Below are 9,301 nucleotides of genomic sequence, written 5' to 3' on the forward strand. Positions count from 1 at the left end.
CAAAAATCTGGCTCATGAAGCGTGGCTGAGTCAGCTGTTACTTCAGCCTAATCAATACGTGTGCGCACACTTAATTCTAGAATGGTTGATATGCGTTGGTGTTTCAAAAACTTTATTTTTGGGTATATTGAAGTGGGTATATAGGAGTCACACATGTTTGTAGGATGCTGACAGCAAGGAATACAGCGATCGGGTATAGTAGCAGTGTAATAAAATAATAACAATAATCATTGTTATTACAATAATAAAAAATCAGAGCTGTAGACCCTGTGAAAAGAAAGAAACTGTATTGCAAAAAAATTCATTGCAGACCGTTTACTGTTGAGAGTTAAGGAAAATGAAGTATCCTTATTATGTTGATAACTTAAATATGATGAATTATATTCGATTTGGGAAATTTACTCGTTTTCATAAACTCCTTCGTCATGATTGTGAACATTTGTGCAAGTTTTTAATATAATGCAGAAGAAAATCCAAATCTTTATAACGTTTTATTGCCATGAATCGCAATGTTGCTTTCAGTCTCTCACTAGGTGAATTCGATTCCTTCATACAGGTTTTCTGTCGTATCATGTGAGAGTTAAAGCCTTTGATGAATAATTGTATCTCTTCAGGTGCTTGTGGAAAACTGACATCACTTAACGAGCCACTGAGTGGGCCACTTCGACTGTTCTCTGTGCCTCTGAAATATCGCTACCCCTCTTTTTTTTTTTTTTTTAAGGACAAGTTGAAGATATTGATCACAGAAAGAAACTTGTTTCAATAGGAATTGGTGACATGAGAGTATAACCACTTGCCCTGAAAGTGCTTCCTTTAAACCGACAGATAGCGGATTGGTAGAACAGTGTCGCGTGAACTCGGCAGTTCTGCAGCGTTTTATTTCATGCACAGATATCTTTCCAGGTAAACCGTAATGTGTGAACATTACTTATTACGGTACAACGCATTAACGGTACAAATTAGTTGTTCAATAGCAATAGGAATAACGTAATTATTCTGCAGCACACAGTCTAATTTTTAAAAAGTTACATCGAGTAAAAGAGGACATCCACCGACAATTTCTGGACTACTCACAGACATATATAAAGTCAGTATTTAAAATGCTAGCTGCAGTGGCACAATTACAGTCATTGGTGGCGTTGCGTTGGGGGAGGGGCGGGGGGAAGGGCTAGGTGCAAGTATCTAGAGTGGGGCCTCTCCTTCTTCTCCACACTTGCCCTTTCCCCCCTCTCCCAACTCAGCAAAAGCACCACCCACACCTCATCTTCCACAGACAATGCTAATTCCTCTCCCCTCATCCAAGAACTATGTCATTACCAAAGCCACTCTCATCCCAATTCGATAAAAAAAAGCAAAATAAGTAATAAAACCTTTTAGAAAAATAGTCTAGTTTATTTTTAATACTTTACTAAAACAAGATACAAACTCTGTTTTCTCTGGTATATCAACATTTGATACAGCTATTTGTGTGTACATCCTTATGTAAACAAAATACTGTACACAGTTGTTGTATTCTTTCGCCAAAGGCTTATTTGATGCTGCTATCCTTACTTGTGTATATTATGCAGTTATACCAAGTCTCTTCGTTTCTGTGTAACTACAACTTATGCCCTGTAAGCCTTATTAACGAAACTGCAATAATACGGTGTATCAAACGAAATTCGTCGCTGAATTGAAGATTCATTGATAAGTAGAGCAGAACCTGCTACCTTGGGTGGGAAGTAGACAAGAGATGCATAAGTAATATGATATTAATAGCAACCTCAGACCCTTTTCTGAAGATGGTGCAGTTATCTATACTGAAGCAGATGCAGACTTTGGTTCATTAAAAGAATACTGTGAAAGTTCAATTAGTTCCCAGAGAAGACTGTTTAAAAATGTGGCTGAAGCTAATTGCCCATTGATTCACTGACATTTTTATTTGGTCCCATGTGATTACATTTTGTACAAAGTGTGTACTTGTAATATAGAACATGTCAACTTAAACCTGTTTTCTTTTAATATTTAACCGATTTATTCCAATTTAATACGTCAAAGTGGCAATACGTATATTAACGATGGATACATTTTTCACCCATTTTTAGGCCATGAAAATTGTTTACATACTACATCAGACTCATATTAACATTTTTCTCTCAGTATTCACATTTTCATGTTATTCATTCATTCATTTCATTGTCCAGTCAGCACTTCAAAAAAAAAAAAAAAATTGAATGTAGACCGGTTGTGAAAGCATATGCTGTCTGCATTTTTCTTTCATTGATACATATACTCTTCAACACTATAAAATTCTTTTTCCATTAAATAATCCTGTAAAAGTTTTTGGAGGGTCATTTTGCTCACATTGGCCTGCCTCTTTGGAAGGCTTTTTATAAGTTTGACACCCAAGTATCAAGGACGTATTTCAGCAACTCTCAGTCTGTGTTGCGTACTTCTCAGCTAGCCTTTATTTCTTGTTTCGTATGTATGAATGTCTGGATTTCTTTCTAATGCTGCATTTCCTTTTATTAATGATATTATTGTTTTGTAAATGTATAGAGATGGAAATATCATTATTTTTAGACTATGCAAAACAGTTCTGCATGAGTCTCTTTGTTTCTTGCTCAAGATGGTCCTAACAGCTTTTTTCGCAATGTAAAACTCCTTTTTGTATTTTTGCTGCTGGAATTTCCCCAAACAGTAATTCCATATTGTAGGTATTGTTCAAATAGAGCATGGTGCACTGTACATAGAAGCTTCTTTACTGGCATAATGTGCAATCTGTTTCATAACAAATGTTGCAGTGCCTAATTTACAGCAAACACTATACACTCCTGGAAATGGAAAAAAGAACACATTGACACCGGTGTGTCAGACCCACCATACTTGCTCCGGACACTGCGAGAGGGCTGTACAAGCAATGATCACACGCACGGCACAGCGGACACACCAGGAACCGCGGTGTTGGCCGTCGAATGGCGCTAGCTGCGCAGCATTTGTGCACCGCCGCCGTCAGTGTCAGCCAGTTTGCCGTGGCATACGGAGCTCCATCGCAGTCTTTAACACTGGTAGCATGCCGCGACAGCGTGGACGTGAACCGTATGTGCAGTTGACGGACTTTGAGCGAGGGCGTATAGTGGGCATGCGGGAGGCCGGGTGGACGTACCGCCGAATTGCTCAACACGTGGGGCGTGAGGTCTCCACAGTACATCGATGTTGTCGCCAGTGGTCGGCGGAAGGTGCATGTGCCCGTCGACCTGGGACCGGACCGCAGCGACGCACGGATGCACGCCAAGACCATAGGATCCTACGCAGTGCCGTAGGGGACCGCACCGCCACTTCCCAGCAAATTAGGGACACTGTTGCTCCTGGGGTATCGGCGAGGACCATTCGCAACCGTCTCCATGAAGCTGGGCTACGGTCCCGCACACCGTTAGGCTGTCTTCCGCTCACGCCCCAACATCGTGCAGCCCACCTCCAGTGGTGTCGCGACAGGCGTGAATGGAGGGACGAATGGAGACGTGTCGTCTTCAGCGATGAGAGTCGCTTCTGCCTTGGTGGCAATGATGGTCGTATGCGTGTTTGGCGCCGTGCAGGTAAGCGCCACAATCAGGACTGCATACAACCGAGGCACACAGGGCCAACACCCGGCATCATGGTGTGGGGAGCGATCTCTTACACTGGCCGTACACCACTGGTGATCGTCGAGGGGACACTGAATAGTGCACGGTACATCCAAACCGTCATCGAACCCATCGTTCTACCATTCCTAGACCGGCAAGGGAACTTGCTGTTCCAACAGGACAATGCACGTCCGCATGTATCCCGTGCCACCCAACGTGCTCTAGAAGGTGTAAGTCAACTACCCTGGCCAGCAAGATCTCCGGATCTGTCCCCCATTGAGCATGTTTGGGACTGGATGAAGCGTCGTCTCACGCGGTCTGCACGTCCAGCACGAACGCTGGTCCAACTGAGGCGCCAGGTGGAAATGGCATGGCAAGCCGTTCCACAGGACTACATCCAGCATCTCTACGATCGTCTCCATGGGAGAATAGCAGCCTGCATTGCTGCGAAAGGTGGATGTACACTGTACTAGTGCCGACATTGTGCATGATCTGTTGCCTGTGTCTATGTGCCTGTGGTTCTGTCAGTGTGATCATGTGATGTATCTGACCCCAGGAATGTGTCAATAAAGTTTCCCCTTCCTGGGACAATGAATTCACGGTGTTCTTATTTCAATTTCCAGGAGTGTATATATATCGACTACACTGGAGCATATTGTCACCTGTAATCGCCAAAAATTTAATAGTGGTAGCTTCTTCCAGTCTTGTTTCACTTATGAATATATCTATGTGTTCTTCATCTTGTATATTTGTGAACACCATGGACATTGTCTTTTTTAGATTTAAAATTAGACCATGTTGTATAAGCCACTTTGCTGTGTTAGTAATTGAAATAAACACACTTCTTTCCAGTGTTTGCAGAATTTTTTCCACATTCATTAGACTCATGTCATCTGCAAATAATCTTTTTTAATCTTTCTCACTAACATCAGTATTGTTTACAAATAGGTTGAACAAAAGTGGGCGAAACACAGATCCTTGAGGCACTCTATACTTAATATTCCTGATTTCATACCTCCATCCAGTTTCTTTTTCCACATACTGCTTTCTGTTGCTGATGTACGATTTTATCCACTTGGCTGCATGTCCACAAATACCATGTATCTCTAAGATGTATGTGTACTGTTAGTACAGTCTAAAAGGACTGAAACCCATGCAGCTCAGCTTCCAGCTACTTCCATAACGCAATTGCTTATCATTAACATACTAAAAAAAATCATGAATGTGTAACAATGCATGTAGCACTTATCAAACTTTTCACTTGTGCTTTTAACTTTGCCGTTTTTTTTCCCTTCCTTCCTTTTTTTTTTTGAGTAAGTGGGGACACTAGTTTTTGGTGGTTCTGGGGAATTGCCCAGACTTCCAAAGCCACGTTATGCCTTTAGGCAGATCATATTATTATTTATTTGCTGTCAACACTGCTATGCATAGCAGCATCATATCGAATTGTCGGCCATCTTCTAAATTACAGTAGGCACTGTAAATAGTTCATTTAGCTCTTTATGTGAATATTATTATGTCTCATTTAATTGCTATGTTGCACTCATTGATGGTAGCTAATGCTAGAAAGAACAACTTATTAATGATGTACGTCTGTGATTAGACGAATGAATAGTTCAAGTGCTACCATATACAATGGAATAGTTACAGAAGTCTAATTTTAACACACCTGCAGCTACAGCAGTATCAACATTTCTGCATCTAGGATACAACAGATTCTACAGTGAGATAATATATCTCAAAAAAATAGTCCAATAAAGAAAAAAGCTTTTTCTATTCCGATTGCAAAAATTACTACATTTATGAAACTATTAGTATTGTGTCACTTCACTGTTCACAAAACTACCAGTTTCATTTAACTGAAAAACTGTTATATTATAGTTCATGGACTTATGTAGTGGTTGCGAGTGGCAACTTGACAATTGTTCAGATTCAGATTTTTATTTAGTCATTTTGCATTGATACATGCAAAATAGTCTGTTAGAATATTTAATTTCATAAAAATTCACACACACACACACACACACACACACAGAGAGAGAGAGAGAGAGAGAGAGAGAGAGAGAGAGAGAGAGAGAGAGATACAGGGTGGAGAAAAATTGTGTCACGAAATTTTAAGTCTGGATAGCTGATGCCAGTAGGAACCAAAATTACTAATGTTGTGTAGGTCGACAACATATCATATTTAAAGTACTGGACTTTGGCGCCACGCACTCCGATTGACCATGGGATTGCCCTGTTGACGTTCATCGGTTGACGGGCAGTGCTATGTGTCAATTCACACATACTAATGTCCCTCGCCCCATCACTGCCCCAACGTGATACACACACATGTCGAATTGGTCTTGCTGTTTGTCTCCACCTCAAGTCAGAGGCATTCACACATAAGCTTCGCTTCAGAGCACACACACATCACTTGCTATATAGTCATACAGCATACAGCATGGTGGCACAGTAATCGTTTGAAGAACAAGATATGTTTTATGTTTACGGACTAGCCGCCGATAATGTGCATGAAGCTCGGCAGTTGTATGAGGTACGGTATCCAGCAAGACACCACCCACACTCGCAAACGTTTACAGCAATTCACCGTCGACTTGGCGAAACAGACTCAATAGTGAGATGTCGTGGTGATGCTGGAAGACCTCGAACACAACGGGCTGTTGCATTTGAAGAGACTGTTCTCGAGCGCTTCGAGGAAGCACATATGACAAGTACTCGAGGGGTTGGACAACACATGGAGGTGGCTCATTGGTTAGTCTAGGAGGTTTTGAGGAATTATGCCTGACATTGATTTAGTTTCCACCCTTTCCAAGACCTAAATCCCACGATGGACCATGAACACATGCTAGTGTTTTGCTGGTGGCTACTGCAATGTGTTGCATGATATCCCAACCTCCCCGCCATTGTGTTGTTTACTGATGAGTGGACCTTCCATCGGGATGGCCTTTACAACACTCGTAATGTTCATTACTGGGCAAGGGGAAATCGTCACGTCCCGTATGTCCACAGACACTAGGAACGATTTTCGCTCAACATTCAGGCAGGCATTGTGGGTGATCATCTGACTGGGCTGGTCAGTCTACCTCCTTGATTCACCAGTGCAAATCTCTTCACTTTTTGCATGAAACTCTACTTGGCCTGCTGGAAGATGTTCCCCTGGACACATGGCTAAACACGTGGTTGCAGCATGGTAGGGCACCCACACATTATAGTCGTGCTGTGTGCAGATATTTAAATGAACTCTTTGACAGCTTGGTAATTGGCAGAGGTGCTAGTAAGGCATGGCCCCTGTGATCACCAGACCTCACACCACTGGACATTATTCTGTGGGAATTGTTCGAGGTTCTAGCTCACCCCCCCCCCCACACACATGAACCACCTTGAAACGCAGAGGAATTAATGGATCACATTCAACATGCCGCGAATCACATCAGAACAATTCCAGGATTCTTTGAAAGAGCTCGGCAAAACAACTTTCGACGTTACCAAGCTTGTGTTGCGTCAGAGGGTCGCCAGTACGAGCACCTGCTTTAAGTAAACAATATCCTAGCTATGAAAAAAGTAATTTTCAGTGCTGACACAATTTGTACAAGACTTTCTACACGCGAACTAACAGCTGTCGATGGGTTTTTTCCCTGTATGTCTTACCATGAAACTACAATGGATGTGTCAGGACCCCGGCAGATTCGTCCCCAGGCCCCCAGAGTGGAAGGCTGGAGCGTTCCCACCGAGCATGTCGGCCGGTTTCGATACATCGTGATTTCCGGCAGGCAGAGCATCTGGCAACAGGGCAATCCTACGGCCAATCGGAGAGCGTGGTGCCAAGCTTCCATAGTTTAAAAATTATGTGTTGTCAACCTACACAACATTAGTCATTTTGCTCATACTGGTATCAGCTATCCAGGGTTAATATTTCGTGACACACACACACACACACACACGCACACACACACATATATATATATATATATATGTAGGAAATTTCAAAAATTCTTCTGGAGGATGAACCTGGTTCACTAACAAGAAGGTGTGCAACTTTTTTAAAATAATTCGATTTGCATAGTTTAACATATGTAGTGAAGTTGTTATACATTTTGATTGCTATTTAAATATAGCTGTTATTTCTTTTTGCTGCTCTGTTTTATGGAAAGAGCAGAGAAGTACAGTTCCTTGTAATGCAACCATGTCTTTGATTTCTTACAATTAAATTAGGCGGTTCAGCAACCATGTAATTCAAACTATCAAGGGTATATAAATTAAGTGCTGCTAAATATTACCCAAAAGTTTTCAGTTTACTCTCTACCTATCTGACTACTGTCCTCTGAATAACAACAATTTCATTCTTTCTTTTGTTGCCTAAACACCATCCACGCCTTAAAATCGATTAAAAAGGAAAATGTGCTGTTTCACACATTCAGAAGTGAGATAGGAGATCAGTCTCTTCAGCAAAACTGTTTCATGTTAGACATTAGAGTTCCATGTTAGCTTGTTACCAAGTGTAATATTAAAAATTTTAGATTTATTTAGCCATTTATTTGAACTAGGAATAGAAGATACCGCTGTGGCACTCCATGTTTAACTTCAAGTGGATCTGAATGCTGACTTTCTGAGCTCACCACATGTTTTCTTATATTTAGACATGACATGACTAGCTCTAAACTTTTGGCACAAATTCCATGGTACTCAAGTTTAGAGAGCAAAACGCAGTGGTCAACACAGTCGAAGGCCTTATTTCAGTTTACAAAAGGCTACTTGGGTGTGAGTATGGTTCTTGAATGGTGATAAAAAGAATCTCATTAACACGTCTATTGCATGCTTTACAACAGTATCATGTTGCTTAAAATAAGGGATTTAGAAACACAAGTAAGTCATTATGAACAAGCTGTAATGGAAAGTGTGGGTTATGATGGCTGTGAAGACACAGAATCTGTTAAGCCTAAAATAACTATTATTAAAGATTCAGGCAGAAAATTGCAACACACATTAAAGTGCTAAATTGTGGTTGGGATCATCCTGAACTAAATCATTCATTGAAAATAGGTAATGAAAAGTGTAGCACATTGACAACAAATAACCACAATGTGAAGTTCTTATCACAGTGACTGTCAAGGAAGAAATCATGGGAAATTTCTACAGGACAAACAGGTAAGCATTTCATTGTGTAGAGTATTATAAAAGCTAGTGGTCAAGTGAAGGAAGTTGTTAAAAGGAGGAAAATATACTGAGGTGAAAAAAGTCATGTGATACCTCCTAACATTGTATTGCATTTTCTTTAGCCTGGAACAGTGCAGCAACCCGATGTGGTATGGACTCAAAAAGTCGTTGGAAATCCCCTGCAGTAGCCAAACGTAATCATTTCCAGTCAATGATCGGCTCTGTTGCACCAGATGATCCAGTCCATTCCATGTAAACACAGCCCACACCATTATGTAGCTACGATCAGCCTGCACAGTGCCTTGTTGACAACTTGGGTCCATGAGTTCGGGGGATTTGCGCCACACTCGAACACTACCATCAGCTCTTATCAACTTAAATCTGGACTCATCTGACCAAGCCATGGTTTCCCAGTCGTCTGGGATCCAACCAATACAGTCACGGGTCCAGAAGCGGCGCTGCTGGTGATGTCGTGTTATTAACAAAGGCACTCGCATCAGTTGTCGGCAGCTGTAGTCCATTAATGCCCACATTGGTCCAAA

The sequence above is a fragment of the Schistocerca serialis genome, chromosome 5 (genome assembly GCF_023864345.2).
Source record: "Schistocerca serialis cubense isolate TAMUIC-IGC-003099 chromosome 5, iqSchSeri2.2, whole genome shotgun sequence".
Taxonomy (NCBI): domain Eukaryota; kingdom Metazoa; phylum Arthropoda; class Insecta; order Orthoptera; family Acrididae; genus Schistocerca; species Schistocerca serialis.